Genomic DNA, 23,907 nt, shown 5'->3' on the forward strand with positions numbered 1-23,907 from the left:
CTACCAGAGTTTAAAATGTTAATAATAGATCATATTTGTAGCAATACTGGAACAAACCAGATATATGAAGAAACAGTGAATAATCTCTTCCTATTCACCCTCTTCCTTCCCAGTGTGTCTGAGCTGGCTCTATGTTTCTGCTGACATCTGAAATATAACTTTCTACATGTAGTGTCATGTTCCTAAAAATATACCTGCATATCTATAGGAACGATTATGCACACACACACACACAATTGGACTCTAAAAATTGGACAATATGTAATGGACATTGTTCTAGGTGCATAGATGTATTGCTTTACAAAGCAACATTATGTGGTATCAGCTATCTATGACCTAATAATGTTGTGGAATAAACAACCAAACAAATTAAAGGGCTCAATCACAGATGATTATTGCTCTTACAGTTGGCTAACCAGCTCTGCCGACCTTGTCTGGAGGGTCAGCTGGGCATCAGCTCATCTCAGATGGCCTGGGCTGTGGACCTGAGGTAACTCAGCTATGCTGCACATATCTGGCCTTCCAGCAGGCGAGCCCCAGAGTGAGGGAAACTGGCATCGCATAAATATTTTCAAGCCACTGCTTGTATGCATTTGCAAGCATCCTCTATTAATGTTGACCCAAAGAAGTCACATGGCTGACCCAAGTCCGAGGAGGGAGGGCTGCTCAGTTACATGGCAAAGAGTTGGCATTCAGGGAAAAGTGAAGCTTTGAGGCCACGTTTGCTATCCACCATGGTGTGTGCTCCATCGTCAGCTCAGTCATTCCCCAAGTTAATGCACAACCTGGTTCTTCCCATTGGAAGGTGGGTGTTTTAAACTGCATATTCTTGTACATCTATCTCTTGTACATCTATTAGTGCATTTATCGCTACAGGATACTGCTCTCAAAATTGAACCATTAGATCACATGATTTATTAGTTATTTCCATTATAAAAATGTACTGATTCACATTTATGGTAGATCTCTGGAGGAAAGTATCTGTTTTACCACTTCCTTATAAGATGAGCTGTTACAATGTTTTAAAAATCATTTATACTGGGTTAAAATCTAAATACTGAACCCCCAATTATAGCGCCAATATAAAAAATCATGGCACGTGTCACTCTTGTCATTGCAACAAGTGAACGATTGACAAACTAAAAATCAATGACTTATCCTAGACCTAAGGTAAGTTGCTGGTTCTCATGTCATTGCCTCTATGTGGCTAAACTGTATAAGTACAAATCAGAACTGGACCCCAAGATAATAACATTTATGAATCTGGAGGAAAGTTGTAACAGAAAAAGATAACTCAATAGGGACAGTGAAACAATAGCAGTGGAATTGGAGACATGAGGGCTCGCTTATGTGTTCTCAGAGGGATTGTGCCCTCCCCAATTACGTGAAGAATCTGTGTAAAACAGCAACTTGTGCCAACTGAACTGTTCACCTCCCCCACACCAGTTTATTTAAACTCAATTACTTACATGACCTGGACCGGTGACTTTTTAAAAGGAGGCTCTGCTCTACTGTGCAAAGTGTTGTGCCAAAACTCAGCATGGGTTTTGTTTTCTTTAAAAACTAGCATTTCCATATAATTGGATTAACCCAGCATGTGACTCCACCAGCTGTCTACCCTTCCTAGATTGGGTATATGCCTCATGTGACCTGGGGGTTCTCTCCTAATATTCTGGGAATCGAGCCATTGGCTGCAAATGGCATTCAAGTATCCTTATGAAATCAGAAAACAATTGTTTGTGGAAAAACATGGAGGGATCCATTAAAGTTTCAAATTTATAGCAGCCATTTTCAGAGATCAAGAGATGATTTGTTTATTAGCTTTTTAGAGCAGGTTTTGATTTCACCAAGATGTATAAAAGGGAAAAAAATAGAGAACTTTACAAGCAATCCTTAAATTCAGAAAGTCTATTTATTTAAATTCTCATGTCTCCATTTTAAACCATCTTAACTTATGCAAATCCAACCCTTTACTGTCTCCCCCACCTTCTTTCTCCAGCATCTTCCATCTGTACGTACCTGTATTGCAGAATCAACAAATCTTCTCCCCTTCTTAAGGGTACAGCATATTCAGAGTTTTTGTGGTTTGTCTGTTCTAAACTTCCACTTACATTGATGTATTAGTTTCTCAGGGCTTCCACAACAAATGAACAGATGCTGGGTGGCTTAAGACTACAGAAATTATTATCTCACAGTTCATGAGGCCAAGAGTCCAAAATCCAGGTGTCAGCAGAAGTGGTTTCTTCCGGGGTCTCAAAGGGAAAATATGTTTCATGCCTCTCTTCCAGCTTCTGGTGTTTTCTGGAAATCTGGGTGGTCCTTGGCCTGTGAACACTTTGTGCCAGCCTCCGATTCCATTTCACATTGCCTTCTCTGTGTCTGTGCATCCAATGTTCCTCTTGTAAGGACGCCAGTCCCTGGACTTGGGGCCCACCCCAATCTGGTCTGGCCTCATCTTAACTTGATTGCATCTGCAAGGACGCTGCCTCTAAATTTGTCCTGTCCACAGACACTGAGGATTAAGATTTGAACAACTGTCTTGGGGAAGCACAATCCAACCACAGAGTCAGGGATCATTTTAAAGGTCCTCATCTCTCCAGAAGACAACCTCCCAACAAGTCCTGGTGGAAGCGACCATCTCTCTATGCGTCTGCACTTAAAGGTTGGAACAGGAGGAGAGAGAAAACAGCATTCCTAAGGCAGAGAAAAGCACACGCAGAGCATGAAGGCTGCAGGCCTACTCATGCCCAGAGCAGTGTTGAATTTCAGTGGAGCCTATGAAAAGGGGTGCAATGAGGGATGGGTGTGGGGGGGAAAAGGTGGTGGGGAGCCTGATGGTGGAGGTCCTTGGATGCCAAGAAAACAGGGCAGATGCCCCAGGCACCTCCAACCCTGTCCACAAAAGGCAGTGATTTGGGATAACATTTTCTTACAAAGAGCCAAAGGAAATCTTAAAATTGCCTGTTCAAAGGGGGGGATATAGGGTTACATTTCCCCTACCTTCCATCTGTACTGGCTACAGAAGACGGATGGTGAGCTGAGACTGACCTTTCACAGTCCAGAAAAGGAGGGACATGCGTCCGAAGAAGTTCACCAGTCCCAGTGAAGGCTGGGCTCCACCTCTCCCACCATGCATGCCCACAGAGTCAGGCATGTGCTCCTCCTCTTTTTGCTCTGTGGGGTGCCCTGTGGCATGTCTGTGGGCAGGGCTGGGTGGTGTAGTCTACTGAAGATGAGCTGGGGGTCGTAACCTCCACAGAGACCTGGCTAAGGCCTGTTGGCCGGACCTACATTTCAGAATCCACAAAGCTCAAACCTGTACTGAAACCCGCTGAGGAAGCCAGCCCTCTTCATCTGCTCACTGCTCTGGGGAGCACGCGGAAGGACAGTCTTACTACTCTGGTATGTCCCCATCTCTTCCGAGGCCACGGCCCCGGACTTGGCTTGTCATGTGGTGCCATACCCACTAGTTCTTGGGATAACTTTGACTTTCATTCTTCGTTCCTCAAGTGTTGCAAACTGATTCCTTAGTCTAGCCTCCTTGTGTTTCCCAAGCTTCCTGTTTACCTCCTTTCACAATATTTTTTTTACATTGTACACTAGTTTAATTTTAGATGTTCACTTTTCCCACTAATGTGTGAGGTATGGGGCTGTGCAATTTATGATCGTTTTCACCCCTTAGTGTAATTACAGGCCCACAGACTAAAGTTTTCTTGAATTAATAAATGAATGAATGAGCATATCGCAGGAAAACATTTGAACCTTTACTCTCTAAACTTATTATAAAATGTTTCCACCTTCTGGTCAATGCATTAATGTACACTGTAAAGTGTGTTTGAGGTATTAAACATTGCACCAACATATTATCACTTTAATTATTTTACAAATGCACTGGTTTATTTAAACAGTAAGGCAATAATCACAGTGAGAAGAGACTTTTGATGTATGCAAAAAACAAATTTACTGAAAGTTATAAATCTATGTCAAAAGTAACTGAAGGTCTGAGTTAGAATTAATTTTACAAGCTAGAGTTTAACATATGCAGAGTTTGACCAAAGATGAATCCAAACTTCCCTAACACGAGATAATGGTTTATTAGGAAGAGATGAAATTAAGTGGAATAGGAAAACTGTAATAAATATTTTGACTGGTGCAATAAGGATTATTTGAATAAGAAGTTTAAAACATATGTATACATATGAATATACATGAATATATGGATACATATATATGTATAAATATATTTGCTTTTTACAAGAAGAAAAGCCTTATCAGGGTCAAAGTTTTAGCCATGTGGCTTTTAAATGAGGCGTCCATTGATTAAGGTAGAGCCCATGCAAAGTGAAGAAAGACAAATCTTTCGGAGGCAATTTAAGATTGATTTCAACATTTTCAAAAAAATATCTTACAGGATACTAGACAAATGCAGATGTAATCAGAGGAAACAAACAAAGGGCAACATGAAAAAAAAGTAGTTGCTGCTGGGTCAGGGGCCATTTCACTATTCATGCGATGGGATCATCAAGCATTTAGTTTAAATATAATAAAGTACTAAAGAGCCCTAAACAGCAGAATCGTTTAGCATGGCTGGGGCCCTCCCACAACTGAAATTTGTCTTCCTTATTTTAAACAGGAAGGAGCAGAGGAGGTCAGTGTGGGAAAATGGCGAAGTCAAGAACTGAATGGCCAATACAGGGAAACTTTCAGAATGATAAATAAACAGTCTGGTAAAGAGAGACTGAGAGGGCTACCCAAATAATCAGGGAAGTCAGAAGGGTCAGGAGAGAAGCGGAATAGAAAATTTAGAGGTTGCAGAGACTATTTCCATTTGCAACTTTCAATTCTGGGATTGAAGCAAAGGTGGGTCAGCCATTGGGAGAGAAGTAGGACCAGCCGTGAGGTGAGAAAATGGCCTGGAGATCCCATCCAAGGCCCATGGGAGAAGGGAACAGAGTGAGGCTGAGATGGGCTTCCCAAAGGCAGCAGGGAATGCTGCAAATAAACTAATTTGTTGGAGAGCTGGGCATTGCAAAAGTGTACAGGTCCTAAATATGGAGAACTTAATAATCTGATGAAATGTCACATAATAACTGGTACTTGAATAAAATTTAATGCTGGAAAGATATTTAACTTATTTGACAGTTTCACTAGTAAAAAGAGAGTTGTATATTTCTTCTGGCATTAAGAGATACAAAAATTCAACTCAGATTATCAGGATCTCACTTTAATAACCACTGCCAAGATGAAAATGTCACTACATTTGAAATTGCTGTATGAAATAACATTTTTCAAACCGATATGTGTGTGTTTAAAAAGCAAAGAACTCTCCATGCTCACAGCCTGGGTGAGTTTTCAGTTTTCTCTTAGGTTTACCACCGTTTCTCCAATAAAATTTTAAAATTCTGTCAAAGGAAAGCCAGCAAGATTTTTAAAAATAAAATAATCAAATAGAACTCAGTTTAGATACAAGAATTCTTCACCATACAAGAATTTTGATAAATCAAATCCCATTTTCTTATTGTCCTTCATTATCATATCAGCGCTACCTTTTCGTACTTCTGATTGATAGTCAAAGGGCAGTGATTCTCAATAGGTCATGTCCTATGACCCCGGCCTCTCTCAACTGATTATTATCTGTAAACAGTTGCAAGGAACTTGGCATGGTTTTATAAAGTGTCGGGTCCTTTTATATTGTGTATAGTCTTTTCTAATTTAGAGGTTCCCACCAGTATTTTTTCTTGAAATGAAGCACTTGAACCCATACATGGAGAGTAGGATTTCTGGAAATTAATTAACAACTAATTTCTGTTATAACACCGGGTGGCAATATATGCCATAATAATATTTGATGATTAACAAGAGATAGCCAGGCTTTCTTAGGGGAAGAAGGAAATCATTTATCAAGTAAGCGTATTGTAACTGAATGGACCCCAGTAGAAGTGGGAGCTCAGAATTATGGAAGGCAAGGAAACCTTCATAGAAACAGCAAAAGTTAACACCTTTTTGGGTCAAGTAATGTCTGCATCATGCAGGATTCAATAATTTACCTGTAAACCCACACAAGTACCCTCTAGGCATAAATTAAATAAAAACTCCCACCAACAACTCCATTTTACAGATGGACACATGAATCTGACCATAAAAGTTGGCTCTCGGAAATGGACAGTACAATAATACCTAATTGTAAAGTAATCATGTTAAAACACTGAATGAAGCTGCATCTGAGCTATAGGGTTTTTTTTTTTTTTTACTATTATTATTACTTTTATTTCTTTTCTCTATATTAACATTCTATATCTTTTTCTGTTGTGTTGCTAGTTCTTCTGAACCGATGCAAATGTACTAAGAAATGATGTTCATGCATCTATGTGATGATGTTAAGAATTACTGATTGCATATGTAGAATGGTATGATTTCTAAATGTTGGGTTAATTTCTTTTTTTCTGTTAATTAATAAAAACAAAGTTGGCTTTCTGTAAATTTATAGAAATGTATGAATATACAGAAACAGGTTTATATCTAAAGATGTAGATTTGAAGAATTTATTTGAATAACTCCAGTAGAAAGAAATTCCTGATTGGAGATGGCAACTGAATTTCTTGTAATTGTTGTAAATTAACCTAGAACACTTCTAAATAAACAATTTCTGAATTTTCCACCCTTTCCAATTTCAATGTAATAAGTTCAATAGTTTGCAGGATCTGCATTTTATAAATAAGGTTTTCTAAATGATCATGACCATTGCAAAGGTTGACAGCCATTGAATGAGACAACATCATTGCTGGACTTGGAACTTGTTCATGGATGGGTCTGGCATTCTGTTTCTAATACATCTGGATGCAAATCTGAATTATGAAATGTTGAGCATTTATAGAATGTGGTTATCCTAAAGACCTTAAAAAAAATACAGGCCTTTGGCTCTCCCATTATGCTTTACTCCAGAGAACAGGGTCCAGGGTAGGGGTGGGGGGAGCATGGCGGGGTCCCTGGGAAGGCTTGGGCTACCCTGCCACAGTTCCCGTAAACTAGGAGAGCTTCCCTACAGTGACTGCTTTTATAATATGCATTCACATCTATTTCCTTTAAATAAAAAGGTTTCTCTGCTATAAAACATGCTTGAGGCCAGCAATAATCCAGACCATGTTAAAGTCATGTTAAAATCCAGGTGCTGACTCAGTGGGTGTCGAGTGGGATGGGCCCGTGCATTTCCGACAGGTGTCCGGCTGATGCTCTGGGACAAGGACCACACTTTGACTACCTAGGATTAGACTCCCACTACCAAATAGAAATATAATGGGAACCATGTATGCAAGTTAAAGTATTTTAGTGGTCTCCTTATACAATTAATTTAACTGGTTTCATTAATTCAATGATTAACAAATTAACAGTACTTTATGTGACCCAGTATGCTTGACATATTATCAAATAAACCTGTAAGCAATGTAAAATTCAGTAATGGGATATTTTACTTTCTTTTTGCATATCTTAAGTCTCTGAAATTGGTTGGATATTTTATACTCACTGCTTATTTCAGTTTGGACTGGCCATATTTCCTGGGTTCAATGGACACAGGTGCTAACCATAATGGAGAGCACACATCTAGACCAAGCAATCATCCAAAGCTTAAATCCCTTTCAACAGCATTCTGATTAGATATCTTTAGCCACTCCTCAAACATTTCTAAATAACAGAAGCACATTGCCTCGTAAAGTTGTCATCTTCTTCTTTCTCAAATATTTTTCCCTAGTTAGGTCAAAATTCTTTGTAGCTTCCATTCATTGCTCCTAACTCTAATTCCTAGAACTAAGCTAAACTAGTTTTCATGTAAGACACATAATTGGAGGTTATTTTCAGAGCTTTGCTAGATATGTTTTTCCCTTAGACTATGTGGGCTTAACTTTTTTCCTCCAACCCGTTTTTGAATCCTTTGACCTGGTTCTTTTTCTTGGACATAGGAAAAAGGGAAAGTGCACCTTTTAAATTCAGAGTTCTGGGTCAAGGGCAGTGGTCTGGCTAGGATCTGACCAGCACAGTTTTAGCAGCTATTCTGTGGGCGCAGTCCTCCAAGCAGTGATGTGTCGGGGGCACCTGCATCCCAGAGTCAGGGCACAACCTGGACACGGCTGTCCCCTGGGCCATCAGACGAGCGTGGGGCTCCATCTAGCCCTGGAACATGCCATTGGGCTACAACTTAGCTCACAGTCCAAGCTGGAAAGACATGCTGGATACGTGTTCTACACCCCAGGAGATCATTATTCCTCCAAGCTTGATGCCATCCTGAAATCTTGGCAGCACGACCTCCATGCCCACATCCAAGCGATGGTGAATTCTGGCTTGGCATTTAGCCAGTACACCATGTCTTGGGGAACTGCGGTTTTAATATGTGATAGATAATGCATATATTATTATTATTTATTACATAATAGATTTGCACTGGCATGCTTTCTATATCTCTCTGCTGCATTCAGAAGGATGCCTGCTGGCATCCCCACGCAGTATGTCTATGTTATTTTCCCTATGTAGACATCGAATACTTGCATCTCAAAAGAAGATGACCTGACCCTGACAGGTCTCCTTGGTGAGCCAAGGTTGACAAAAGGGATAGCCACTCCTTTCTCCGTCTTCCTGAACCATCTCTGTCCGACCTCTGACCCACCATAGGTGTACGGTGTAGAGCTCTCTGTTCTCTGGTTGCCAAATCTACCTTCCCTCCATTTTCAACCTCAGCTCTCAGCTCTCCGATCCCTGAGTGCTGTACTGTGACTCCTCAAAGTTCTTCTGCAACATATCATTTTATCTGACATACCTTTTCCCATTACCGTGGGATGTAATCTGTTTGGGCTCAAAGGTGAGAACTCATGGACAGTTCTAAAGGTTCCCTTTAATTCTTTGTTCTAATATTTTTGATTTGCCACATACAGTCCAAAATACCTCTGCCCTCAATGGAAAATATGGAAGCAGACTAGTAGCTAAGGATTTAAGCATCTAAATAAAGACTGCTCTTGACACCAAGCGATGAATGGAGCTTACCTCCTCCCCACCCCTTATCCAACCTTTCTAGCTCTTCCCTGATTCATTTCTTAAACATTTTATTGAGAGCCTCCAAGATGTGAGGAGCTGGCCTCGGCACTGTGACGCGGAAATGAGCAAAACCGACTGAGTTTCCGACACTGAGGACTTGGGTTGTGGCCATCTGGAAAGAGCAGCAGAGCTGCAGGTGGGCGCGAGGTTCTGGTCGACAGTTCTAGGGGTGACCGGGTCATGGCTTCAGAAGTGGGGGTGTCTATCCACTGATGGGAGGCACGGAAGGAAACACAGCTACCCAGGTATCATCTTACTTCTCATGGTTTAAATGCAATCTAGATTCCTCTAGATCTAAGAATTAGAAATACACAGAAGCACCCGATTTATGGTTTTAACCCTCTAACACTCGTACCCAGTATGACCACATAAGTTAAGTTTTGAATTTGTGATTTAGAGGTGGTTATTGCTTTGCTTCAGAAGCATTATATCATAAAACCCTATCTTTATGAATATGTCCTTATGCAAACCACATTTTAGATGCGCAGCAAAATATGAAATCAAAGCATATAATAACTATAAAATCCTTTCCAAAAATATGTATGTTTGCTTCCTGACTGCTTATTTAACATTTTTGGAGTAACCATTCTTAAAATAGGACTGATGGCATGTAATTGTCAAATATCCAAAACATGCCTGATTTTATTGGGTTGTTTATTCCTTAAAACATTAATATTTTCTGGAAATTCTGTGATCACACGACTTAAAGTTATGTTCCAGTTTGTAATTTTATTAATTCAATATGGAATAACTAAAATCCCATCCAGTTCCTAACTTTTAAAAGTATAATGCCATTCATTGAAGACATCACAAAATGGCTAAATTAATAACTAATGATATGCTATCAGTCGCAAAATAAGAACACCCCTTGTGCCTTCCTTGTGTCACAAATAAGAAAACCATGTTTTGTATCAGGGTGATGCTTTGGATGTCAGGTAAGGCAGAATAAACCAAGTAAGAAGGAAAAGACTAATACTTCTTCTTAAAATAATTCTTTTTCACTCTAAAAGTGTGAAGATATTGTACATCTAAAGAAAATTTTGGCCTTCAGAAAACACAGAATGTTCTATATCACGGTTATGGCTCAAAGAGGAAGCATTACACAGACTATGTAGAAATGTCCTAATACTCTATATTTAGTGCTGGATCCCTAAACTGAACTCAGCTGTTCTGCTCTGTTGCAGAATGAGGTTCACAGAGGGGCAGTTGGGTCTCCCCTAACTGCCGGAAACTCTCACGGACCCTGTTCCAGTTGCTGGATGACAAAGAGGATTTCAGTATGGCTAAGGCTACTGTGATTGCTTCAGCTTTCAGAAAACAAGTGCTTCCACTGATGTCTCCCCCTTACCCACAGAAGATAAACAAGGGGATGAGATGGAGAGAAAATGTAAAGGGGAAATGCCCTCAAATTTAGAACGTAAGTCCCAGTTCCTTGCTCCCTTATGTTGGTATGCTGGATGTGAGCACGTCTGTGGGCAGTGAAACCTTCCTGAGCTTACCCCTTTCTCTCCACTGCTTGTCTACAAGCGCCTCCTTGCCTTTCTGTGGACACGTGGCCAGCTCAGTGTCACCAGGCCCAGAGGGTACAAGCTCATTTTACCTTCCGGGAGTGTGTGGCCTGTGCCCTCCACTTCGACACCCCTCACGGCCCTTCTTGTTGACACCACACTGGAGGGGCTGGAATCCACGGGCTGGAATTCTTTCCTGGCACTGGCATGGCGGGCACATGGGGTCCCTGGGCAGGGCTGGGCGCCTAAAGCCCCATCTTGGCCAGAGGAGTGGGAGGGCCGAGTAGAGTGTGTTCCCAAGTGCACTTTATAAATATGCTTCCAAAATTGTGTAACACGTTCAAAGGCATTTTTAATATGGCTTTAATTTAATTCTGGCACAGAGAAATTTGTCTGCAAAATAGTTTCCTCAAATCCATGTTTGTAGCTTCTTAAAAACAAAGAGGTGGAGAGAGGGAAAAAATGCCAGTTATCCTTTTTATATTCCAAAATGAGACCAAATATAGATTTAGGAATTAACGCTAAAGAGGTTTACACACAGATGTACCACAGAGCAGGGACCACAGGTCCCCATTCTGATGCACAGTACAAATGGATGGGCGTGTGCTCACACACACACACACACACACATAAGTCCTTCATTTTGTGTTTCTTGGCTCCTCAGCTCCCCTCCTCCCTACAAATGGACAGGGACCAGCAGGAACTAAATGTCCAGTCATGTTCTAAGCCGAGTTAACACTGCCCACAGGCGCTCTCTGTCCCTTCTCTCTGTAGATGCCCAGGCCTCAGAATGCCCTGCCCACCCCACTCCTCTCATTACCAGGCTGCCACTGGGGCATTGGGGTGCCATCCCCAAGACCTGTGGGGATAATAGAGAATTCCCTCTCCAGGCTGAAGTTGGAGAGGAGAGGGGACGGCCTGCCCTCCTTGGAGCTCGTGCTCCCCCCTCCTCCCCACCTCCCCCAGGGGCTAAGAGAGGAGTGCCACTCCCCATTCCACATGCCCCCTCCTTGATGGGGACCCCAGTGGGGTCAGACTGCTGGCAAAGGGACTGAGCTAATCCTTTCTGAAGACCATAGCTTGGCTTGCTGAGCTCACTTTTACTGCAAGAACCTATATTGGAACTTTCCTTCTGCATTCCTTCCGTGACAACAAATCCTCACCCAGGTTTGGGAGTGAATCCTCTGGGGAAATGGGGTGAAGTTCATGTGCTCACAAAGGCAGAAAGAAAGACACATGTGTAATATAAAAAGATATTATTGTATATACCCAGAAATAAATTTCAATTAGTCATTATTTCTTGAATGACTCTTATAAGCATGCTGTGGGCGTTGTAAAATGTGAGGGGATTTATTTGGAATTACATCACACTATCCACAGCTCAGGTAAACCCGGTTTCAAATGATGGACTGTGCAGGGAAAACAGCTTTCTCCTTGTGCTGATAGATGATGTTTGCAACTGTGAAATTAAAAGTTTCCTAAAGTTCAAAGTCACTCAGAAATATTGCCTCGGAAGTTAGTGGCAGTAGAGCGACTGGGGTCAGTTCAATGGCTAATAGGGCGATGGGGGGCAGGTTCCTTTCTCTGACACACACTGTCGCTTTACTTTAAAGCAGGAAGGGAGACCTAAGGGAGTCACTTTGGGGGGACCATGGCTGCAGGTCCCCCGGCCTCAGGGCCGTGTGGTCCCAGGGCCGGCTGGCCGCAGCCGTGCGTGTCCGTGGGAACCTAGCCCCGAGGACATCTGTGACCGCGAGCAGGAGACGGAGCGGCCCCTCCCCGCGTCCTGGGACCAGCTGCGAGCACGCTCAGGAGTTTTTGATCCTCCGAAACCGTCCACTGCCGAGGAGCGTGGGGGGAACTGTCTCCCGAATTCCGAGCCGAGGCAGCCAGTTGGGATGCCAGGTCACCCCCTGGAGTGGCCCACTCTTTGTTTCCAATTAATCAGTGGTCCCTGAGCAGTCATTCGTTACAGCAGCACTGCTTTGTGTGCTGACTGTCCGCGGAGCGTGCAGCCTGGAAGATACTCAACGCGTTGCGCAGACAATGCTTCCAAGGCGCCGTGGGGGGCTCCAGGTCACCTTCTAAGGCTCCAGGGCCGAGGGGCGCTGAGGGCAATGCAGCCTGTGGTTCAACAACTGTGATGGAAAAATCCTTCCCCAAGTCAGGAGCTAGGGCTGTCGCTGTCAAGTCCATAATTAAGCAATAAGCCCAAGAAACGCAGTGCTTACCAGCAGTTAATGGCGACGTTGTTGGTTCACAGCTCCACGTGAGGCTGAGGATTGTTAACACTCCATCAAACGCCTTGTTAAGTGTGCTGGGCTCTTACTTACACCCCTTGGATCGCAGCTGGAGAGCTGGGCGGGCACTGACCGTTCCCTGGCGCCTAATGAGGAGTTTTCCACCGGCCCGAGCGCCCGGTGCATTCCATTACGTTTATATAATAGTTGTTAAGGACTGCGGACCGGTGCCACCCCATTTGGGACTTTGTATGGTGCTCAACTCCCTTTCTTCACATTGCGTCAGGGACACGTTTTTGTCGTCCTAATGGATCTTGTCCAAATTCCAACCTCTGTGATTTACAAGGCATTTTTCAATTCTAAGAAATAAGAGAATGCACCAGAAAGGCAAAGCATGCCAGTTTTCGACAGCTAAACTGGGTCCAGCAGGGGCTTCCAGGGCTCACCTCTGGAACTCCATCGCAGAGCCTCCAAGGACATCAAGCCTTATCTTTGCCAACAGTGGACACAGTGAGAATCAGAAACATGCTTTCCAGTTTTTTACCTTTTGGATTACAGCCTCCCTGGAAGTAGTTCTAACAGAAGCCCATCATGGAGGCTTCCCCCCCTCCCTGCCCTTGACAGGCATGGCCAATTTTCTTTAGTAAAGTTGTTAGACTTAGTGGAGAAAGCCAGAGATCTAGAGAAGCTGCAAAGATAAACCAGGGGAGCAGGGTGCATTCAGAGATGGGGCAAGAAAGCAGAATTCCCTGCCATTTACTTATAACCCCACACTCTTGCCTCTTTATGATTCCCGGTAGCAAATGCTTCAGCAAAGGGCCTGTTAGGTGATGTCCAGGCTCGGGGTGGGGTGGGAGATGGACTACTTTCCATGCATATTTTTTCACTGCTTTTGGAGTTACGTGACTTAGTTTTGTGTCCCACTCACCTGAATAGTTCTAATCTACTAATCACCACAAGCCAGATGCCTGCAATGTGTATAAATCTGGTTAGGCATTAGGGATCATGAGGCATAGATGGTGACAAAATGCAGTTATGGAATAGTTCATTAGGATTCTCAACACAATAAAGAAGGGTCATCATCAATGTACTTATGATATCTGTCATGTAAGAGTAATTTCTTGTCTCCTTGAGTTACCAGGACTTTAATATTTTCTAACAAATTTCAAATACATTTTAACTTTTTAATAAGTTTGATACTTGAAGACGTACGATAGAGTGCAATTCCTCACGTTAGGATGAATAAGGTCCTGCATTCTCTGGGTCAAGATGATAGGATTGGAAAGTGGAAACAGGAAATACAAGTGGAATCATAGAAAGTCCAAATGAGCAAGCCTGAGTTCCCTCAGCTCATGAAAACTTTAATGTTCCTAGTCAAGGGCCCATTACCTAACAGGGAATTGGAACTCTTTATATATCTCATATCACTTGTATCTTTACAGTTTCTGCTTTGTACATTGTCACTTATTTTTAATCATTCAAATTTAGTAAAAAAAATCCCATAGGGCGGGCCACAGTGGTTCAGCAGGCAGAGTTCTCACCTGCCATGCCGGAGATCCGGTTTCAATTCCCGGTACCTGCCCACATCAAAAAAACAAAACCTATAGGTTTTAAACAAAATTGCTTTTCTTATTATTCATTAAAAAATACATTCCAAGAGAAACTTTCTGGGAAGACGGTGGAGTAGGACTACCAAGACTCACTCCTCCTCCAAAACAGCTAGTGGACAGGCAGGAACCATGTGAAACAACTGTTTTGGAGCTCTGGAGTCCAAGGGAGCATGGTACAGCACCAAGGGAAAAGTGGGAGGAAGAGAATGAAAAACTGCAGGAGAGAATTGAGTAGCTCCTTTCATGGAAGCTGACAGAGCCCATCCCCTACTCTCAAGAGAGCTGCCTTGGGGTCTGGGCTCCGGCTGGTGGCTGTGGGTGGAAATGGTCAAGAAGACCCTCTTCTCTAAGAATGGGGAGAGATAGGAATGGCCTATCACTGATCATGGCTTTTGATCAGTGAATTCGGATTGCTGGGTTCCAGCTCTGAGCTACAATTTCAACCCACCCTAGACAAAAATGGCCACAACCACTGTCTCACCCCTGCCCCCATTAGGGGCAGAGGCAGTGGAGGGTTGAAGACATGGCCTCCCTAGGGCTGTAGGGAACAGTTTAATGAAGGGTGCCATTGGCTGGGCAGAAAGGAAAGTGCAGCTTAGGGAGTCATCGAAGGGGCTCTGGCCTGTTTTCTGACTCTCTCACCTCAGTATTTTGGAACTGGCCTGTGCCTTCCTCATGGGTTTCTGGTCTTCTCCAGGGTGACCAGAATTTGCCCTCCTGGCAAGAACACAGGGAGAGGAAAAGGAAGTGTTAAAAAAAAAGACCTAGACGCAAAAAAGAAACAACAGAACAGATCAAGTTTCCCAGAGAAGAAACAGGAGAAAGGAAGCTTTCTCCTGGGAGTGAAACAATTGCACAGATAATACAATCTTAAAAACTGTACTGCATATCCAGGACAAGAATCAGATGAAGAAGAGCTAGAAAAATCAGATCAGTTAAACATGGACAACTCTAAAGGTTTAGAATAAGTTGAACAAGTGTCAAAAAGAGCCTTAACATAAAGCCAGTCAACAATAAAAAACTAGGCAAGAGAGAGAGAAACTGACCTGAGCAAATTAATCGAGATAATCAAATGCCTAGATATATGTTGGCAAAAAATTACATGCCATACTAAGAAACAGGAAGATATGGCCCAAACAGAGGAATACATTAAAACACACAGATTTGAGGCAACTAATCAATGATGCTCAAAGAAATATCTTAAATCAATTCAAGGAAATGAAGGAAAATATGGCTGAAGAAATAAAGGGTATTAAGAAGACAGTGGGTGAGCATAAGAAAGAACTTGAAAGCGTAAAAAGAAACATAATAGAAATTATGGAAATGAAGAGCAAAAAAGAAGAGCTCAAAAATACACTAGAGGTATATAAACAGAAGATTTCAACAGTCAGAAGAAAGAATCAGCAAACTAGAAAAAAGTGCAATGAAAATTCGACAAGCAGAAGAACAAAGAAAATAATGGAAAAAACTGAACAGGGTCTCAGGGAATTGAATGATAGCACAGAAGGCACAAATGTATGTGTCATGAATGTTTCAGAAGATGAAGAGGAAAGAAAACATTGAGAAAGAATACTTGAGGATATAATGGCTGAAAATGTCCCAACTCTTATGAACGACATAACTATGCATGTCTAAGAAGCACAACGTAATCTGAGCAGAATAAATCTTGATAGACCTACTCCAAGACACATAATAATCAGAATGCCAAATGCCAAAGATAAAGACAGAATTCCGAAAGCAGCAAAAGAAAAGCAATTCGTAACATACAAGGGAACCACAAGAACACTAAGTGCCAATTTCTTCTCAGAAACCATGCAGGTGAGAAGGCAGGTATGATATACTTAAAGTACTGAAAGAGAAAAACTGCCACCCAAGAATTCTATATCCAGCAAAACTGCCTTTCAAAAATGAGGATGAGTTTAAAATACTTGCAGATAAATGGAAACTGAAGGAGTTTGTCAACAAGTGCCCTGATCTACAAGAATACTAAAGGGAGATCCGCAAGCTGAAAGGAAAAGACAGGAGAGCAAGAGAGAGAGAGGTTTTAGAGCAGAGTGTAGAAATGAAGAGTATAAGAAAGAGTTACTAGAAGGGAAAAAGAGAGAAAAAAATAAGAGATATTATAAAATCCAAAGGATAAATGATCAAAGTACTGTCTTTTCAGTGATAACACCAAATGTTAATGTGTTGAACTCTCAAATCAAAAGACACATTGTTAGAATGGAAAAAAAAAGTATGCTCCAACTATATGCTATCTACAAGAGAATTATCTTAAACCCAAAGACTCAAATAATTTGAGAATGAAATGTTGGAAAAAGATATTTCACACAAAGAATAACCAAAAGCGAGCTAGGGTAGCATTCTAATATCCAACAAAATAGACTTTAAATGAAGAAGTTATAAGAGAGAAAGAAGGGCACCATATATTATTAAAAGGGACAATCTACCAAAAATAAACAACAATCATAAATATTTATGCACCTAACCATGGTGTCCCAAAATACACAACGCAAACATTGAAAAAACTGAAAGGAGAAATGGAAATCTCTACAGAAATAGTTGGAGTCATCAATACACCTCTCACATAAATAGAACATCTAGACAGAGCATCAATAGAAACAGAGAACTTGAGTAATATGATAAATAAAGTAGACCTACCAGACATATTCAGAACACTGCACCCTAAAACACCAGGATATGCCTTCTTCTCAAGTGCTCATGGATCATTCTCCAGGATAGGCAACATGCTAGGTCATAAAACAAGTTTCATTAAATTTAAATTGATTGAAATTATACAAAGCACTTTCTCTTGCCATAATAGGATGAAGTGGAAATAAATAACAGGTGGAGAACTGGAAAATTCTCAAATATATGTAAGTTAAACAACACACACTTAAAAAATCAGTGGGCCAAAGAATAAATTGAAAAGGAAATCAGTAAATATCTTGAGGCAAATGAAAGCAAGAACACAACAAACACACCAAGCACCTGGGGTTTGAACAGACGCTATAAAGATCTCTTGCTCTAGGTATGCCTTCTTGGAACATATAATTCCCAGAGAGTTCCTAGGTCAGATAAATCCTAAAACCCAGAGGGACGAGCCTCTCCAAGATTATCAATTGATTGCTCCCCCTGTCTTAAGATGAAAGAGCTGGAATGGGCATACCCCAAAATCTCTATAGAGTATGAGGAGAATTAAAAGAGAGAAAAGGGAAAATGGGATGGAACAAATTAATATAGATGCTGAATCACTATATTAATATTACTTCCAGCCTCCAGTATTTTGGAGCAGCTAGAAGGAGAAAAATGATAGTGAAATGGGAGGTGCAAACTCTGTAGCTGCTTGTTGAAGTTTGCTTTGAAAATTGTTGCTTTTTTCTTTCTTTTCTCTGTACATATGTTATATATTTACAATAGAAAATGTTAAAAAAAAAACTTGTGGAATGCAACCAAGGCAGTGCTGAGAGAGAAATTTATAGTCCTAAATGCTTAGATTAAAAAGAACAAGCTAAAATCAAATACCTATATGCATACCTGGAAGAACTAGGAAATGTATAGCAAACTAATCCCAAAGCAATCAGAAGAAAAGAAATAGCAAAGGTTAGAGAAGAAAGACATAAAATTGAGAATAAAAATATAATAGAGAGGACTAATAACAACAAAAGTTAGTTCTTTGAGATCAATAAAATTGACAAACACTTATGCAGACTGACAAAAAAAAAGAAGAAGGTGCAAATAAATACAATCAGAAATGTGAGTGGGAACATTAATACTGCGAACACAGAAATAAAAAGTATCATAAAAGGCTACAATGAAAAACTGTATGTCCACAAGTTAGAAAACCTAGATGAAGAGGACAGATTCCTGGAAACCCACGGACAAACTATACTGACTCTGGAAGAAATGGAAGCCCTCAACCGACAAGTTACAAGGAAGGAGGTTGAATCAGTCACCAAAAACCTCCCAACAAAGAGAAGACTAGAACCAGATGGCTTCACAACTGAATTCTACCAATCATTCCAAGGAGAATTAATATCAATTGTGAGCAAATTATTCCAAAAATGTTGAAGAAGAGGGAAAACTATCTAACTCATTCTATGAGGTCATCATCAATGTAATACAAAGCCAGACAAAGATAGCCTAAGAAGTGAAAATTACAGATTTCTTTTATGAATGTAAATGCTAAAATCCTCAATGAAATATTTGAAAATTGAATCCAATAACACATTAAAAGGATAATATGCCACGGTCAAGTGCATTTTATGCCAGGTAAGCAAGGCATTTTGACACAAGAAAATTAATCAATGTAATGTACCATACTAACAAATAGCTAAAAATATCTTAAAAAAGAAGAACAAGTGTGGAAGACTCACAATCCCCGACTTTAAAGATTATTCCAAAGCTACATTGATCAAATCACATGATCCTCTCAATTGACACAGAAAAAGTATTTGACAAAATTTAGCATCCTTTCTGGGTAAAAACACTTCCAAATATAGGAATAAAGAGAAACTCCCTCAACGTAATAAAGGACATATATAAAAAACCCACAGCTAACATTATATTCATTGGTGAAAGACTGAATATTTTCCCTCTAAGAAATAATAATGGTTACCACTCTTATTCAACATTGTGATGAAATGCTACCTAGAACTGTTAGACAGGAAAAAGAAAAAAAAGGCATCCAAATTGGAAAGGAAGAGGTAAAACTTTCACTATTTGCAGATACATGGTCCTATATATACAAAGTTCCCCAAAGTCTACAACAAAGCAACAAGAGCCAATCTATGAATTCAGCAAAATGATAGGATATACAACATCAACACTCAAAAATCAGTAGTGTTTCTATGCACAAGTAATGCTCATTCTGAGGAGGAAATAATGAAAAAAAATCCATCTACGGGAGAAACAGAAAAAAAGAAAACACAATATCTGCCAATAAATTCAACCAAAGATGTAGAGGTATTGTACAGAGAAAACTACAAAACATTGCCAAAAACATTAAAAGAAAACCTAAATAAATGGCCGGAGATTCCATGTTCATGGATTGGAAAAGTAAATATCATTATGATGTCAATGCTACTGAAATTGATTTGCAGATTAGATTCTAATAGAAATTCCAACAACCTACTTTGCAGAGATGGAAAAGTCAATTACCAAATTTATGTGGAAGGGCAATAGGCCCTGAATAGCTAAAAATATCTTGAAAAAGAAGAACAAGTGTGGAAGACGTACAATTCCTGACTTTAAAGATTATTCCAAAGCTACATTGATCAAAATAGCATGTACTGGCATAATGATAGACATATTAACTAATGAAATTAAACTGAGAGTTCAGAAATAAGCCCTCAGATATATGTTCTATATATTTTTGACAAGGCTGCAAAGTCCACTCAACTAGAGCAGACCAGTCTCTTCAACAAATCGTTCTAGCAGAACTGGATATCCATATGCAAAAGAATGAAAGAAGTTACCTACCTCAAACCTTATAAAAAATTAACTCAAAATGGATCAATACCTAAATGTAAGAACTAAGACCATAAGACTCCTAGGAGAAAATGTAGAGAAGCATCTTCAAGACGTCAGGGTAGGCAATTTAGGCTTTACATACAAAGCACAAGCAATGAAAGAAAAAGGAGAACAATGAGACCGCCTCAAAGTTAAAAACTTTTGGGTTTTTAATGATGCTGTCAAGGAAGTGAAAAGGTAACTATATTGGTCAGGGTTCTCTAGAGAGACAGAACCAACAAGAGAGATCTGTAAATATGATATTTATAAAGGTATTTCATGCAGCTGTGGGGACACAAGAGTCCAAAATCCATAGGGCAGTCTGTAACCTGGGCATATCTGATGAGGAGGCTGGATGAACTCCACAGGAGAGGCTCGCTGGCTGAAGAAGCAGTGAAAACTCACTCTTCTCCCTTCGAAGACTTCAACCGATTGGATCAAATGTAACTGATTGGATTCTCTCATTTGTGGAAGACACATCCTTAGTTGATTGTAGTTGTTACCAGGAACAGATGCAATCAACTGTCCAATGATTTAATAAACCAGCCTTCTGGTTTATAAACGAGACGTGAAATGCTTTTGCGGTAATGGTTTGGTTGGTATTTGCCTGACCAGACAACTGGGCATCATCACCTGGCCAGGTTGACACCTGAACCCAACCATCACAGTAACCTACTCAACGAAGAAAATATTTTGAAACCACATATCTGATAAAAGTTTAATACCCAGAATATATAAAGAAATTCTTCAACTCAACAATAAAGGGTAAAATCATCCAATTTAAAAATATACAAAAGATGTGATAGACATTTTTCCAGAGGAAATACAAATGGCTAAAAAGTACATGAAAAGATGATCAGCATCATTAGCTGTTAGCAAAATATAACTCAAAACCACAATCTGATATCATTTTACATCCCCTGGAATGGCCACTATAAAAACGAAAAACAAAACAAAAAAACAGAACTACAAAGCTGGAGTGGTTGTGAAGAAAAAGGAACATACAGTCACTGCTGGTGGGAATGCAAAGTGGTGCAACTGCTGTGGAAAATAGTCTGGCAATTCCTCAGGATTCTAACTATAGAATTGCCACATGATTTAACAATCCCTTTACCCAGAAGAACTGAAAGCAGGAATTTGAATAAATATTTGCACACTGGTGTTCATAGCAGGTGTAGAGAATAGAGATTTGATGCTTAATTTGTGAAGAATTTCTGTTTAGTTTGATTGTAAATGTATGAAGATGGATAATGGCGATAGTAGTTGATTATTGTGAGTATAATTAACAGCATTCAATTATGTTTGTGAACGTTGTTGAAAGGAGAAATTTGGGGCTGTGTATGTTACTAGAAGCAAAGCTTGAAGATAAACACAATGAAAAACACAGTGAACCCTGTTATAGATACTGGACTGTGGTTAATAGTACATGTATAAGAATGTTCTTTCCTGAATGAAAACAAATGTATGATACTTTTGTAAGATGTTAATCACGGGGTGGCAGATGGGAAAAATAAACCTAACATAAATGAAAAATTAAGTCCCTTCTAGATCTGTGTTTGGGACTCCAGCTTGTATTGTCTTGTTTTGTTTAACAGTGTAAATAAGGTGGAATGAGTGGGGAATTGATCTCTCTGTGAACCGGTCTCTCTGTGATAGCCCATCACTCCTGATGATTTGAGCCACTGCAGGTGTGCTCCAGTGAAGGCACCCGGTGAGGGCCCCATCAGCAAAGAAGGGCCTGATATCTCCACCTTCAGCACCTGGGCCTGGCCGTGGGCAAACTCTCCTGGCTGTCCTGTCAATCAATCATGTCTCCTAATTTGCGCTGGACTTGAAGCCACTCAACTCTGTTGAAACAGACACTGTATCCATGTCAAAGTCAAACAGAACTAGGTGATCAGATCTGATCACTTTTCATAAGATAGATGTTAACATACTTAACTAAACATAATCGAAATATTAAAAATAAGGAACACAGCTCCAAAATCCAAGCATAGACTTTTGTTCAGCAATCATACCCATTTTCTCCATATGATACAATTGCTCAAGGGAAAAAAAATCCAAGTACTCAGTTATTACCATTTAATTCCAAATCAAATTTCTGGGGAAAAGAATTGGTGATTCAGAATACAGATTTCCTCCAGCCAGAATTTAATCATCTGTGAATTATGCATTGATTGCACACACACAAGGAAGCTATTGCTATGCCAGCCACATTATTAAAATATCATTGTCCTCCCTTGTTTTCCATTTGCCGTCTACCCAATCTATCAAATGAAAGGTGAATGTGCATCCGTGCACTCATCTTCATTATATTTTAAGTTCCCCCTGCCCCTGTTGTGTGCCCACTCCCCCAGCCTCTGTGGGTCCACCTCTCTGCATAATCAAATGGTTGTATCAAAATCATAGGAAGTCTACAGTGTGCAGAATACATCAATTAAGTGTGACCTAAAAAAGAAAAAAAGCCTTTCATGTGCGCCCCGTGGCCCTGAGCTAGCTCAGTGTGGCTGAGAGCAGGTTCTCTCTGCCAGCGCATCACCGGAGGAAAGTTTATAGGCAGCACTCATTTATACAAGCAGCCCACCTGGAAGACTCCAGCATGGCACTGTGCTCGTGGACCCAGCAAAACACCTGCCTGAAGCTGAGACAAAGCGCCAGGCTGGCAGGCGTTCAAGAGAACAGGGTGGCACTAACAGTGTCAGGCAAATGTGACATCACCCTGGCTGCAGCCACTTCCTTGCAACAGGACCTGGCTAGGGTCAGCTCGTAGGGATTTCTAATGGTGCATTGACCCTTTCTGTAGCATCAAGACCCAATCATAACTGGTTGAAAGGATTTGTCAGGTCCAGGGCAGAAATACTTGGCCTGGTCACTGAGCTCCCCATTCATCAACATTCATTTATGTTATGCCACAAAACATGCAGAGCACCCTTGCCTCAGGCAATTAAATAGACATCCTCTCTGGGCTCCTTTCTTTTCTACCCCTGCCAGGAGGCAGCCAGGCAATCTTTTATGCCCAGGGTCACTGAAGGGAGGGATGGCTCCAGGGACCCGGGTAGCGTAAAGGAAAAGGAGCGCTTTTGGTGACATTTTGCTCGAAGAGCCTTCATTTAAACTTATTTCAGAAGTACCTGAGAAACCTGTGAAATCAAAGACCAAGACTTAATAATGTTCATAAAAGGGGTAAATACATGACATCGGGATGACAGTGGATTTGATTTAAATCTCTACATGAAAGGTATGGAGACATCCCTGGGCCCCACCCCTCAAATACCCTCCCCTAAGAAGCTGAGAGGAGGTTAAGGGATGGAGGAAAGCCACAGGGCAGGAAAGAAGGCCAAAGCTCTATCTACTTTACCAACTGCTCAGCGTTGGCCTGTCCCTCTGCTTCCTTCGGAGATGGGCCCCTGCTTCCTCTCTGGTCTCTGGAAGGGGGACTCGCTAAGGGGCTGAGCCTGCTGCTCCCTCTGGGAGCATCTGGATGGGGTGGTGAAACAAGTGGGAGGGACAGGTGGAACCTGACGGTCAAAGCCACATGGTAAAATTGTACATCGCAGCCCACTGGAAGTTGTATGTGAGCCTCGGGGACAGTCCCACTCAGCACAGGTGCTCCCGGGAAAGCCCTTTGTGGGGCCAGGAAAGAGTAAGTTCCCTGGTGCTCCTTTCACTTCTTCTCCTGCAGGTCTGATCTCCCCACCTGCCTGATGCTTTCCCACCTGTGAGACGCTGTGCTTTCAGGAACACCCGGGTTTATCTGCAAAGGATCTGTTTTGCGTGATGGACACGTACAAGCTTAGCATGGGATTGCTGCAGCCAATGGGCAGGTGAACAAACGCTGTGCCTGCCTTGGGAAAGCCACCAGGTGTAAGACCCCACGACAGTGTCACAGAGGACCTGGGCCTGGGGCTTCAGGGGCCTGGGGAGGCAGCAGAGTGGTCTGTTCCCAGGGCACCACCTAGA

General features: G+C 41.2%; 1 long non-coding RNA gene across 1 annotated transcript; it reads left to right on the top strand.

Moving 5' to 3' along the window:
* Positions 1-387: 387 nt before the first annotated feature.
* LOC143647135 (uncharacterized) lies at positions 388-23,907 on the top strand. Its single transcript, XR_013157873.1, has 5 exons — positions 388-490; positions 9,098-9,217; positions 10,266-10,498; positions 23,073-23,185; positions 23,630-23,907. It is a non-coding gene; the product is annotated as an uncharacterized LOC143647135 (long non-coding RNA).

The sequence above is a fragment of the Tamandua tetradactyla genome, chromosome 9 (assembly GCF_023851605.1).
Source record: "Tamandua tetradactyla isolate mTamTet1 chromosome 9, mTamTet1.pri, whole genome shotgun sequence".
NCBI classification, from domain to species: Eukaryota; Metazoa; Chordata; class Mammalia; order Pilosa; family Myrmecophagidae; genus Tamandua; species Tamandua tetradactyla.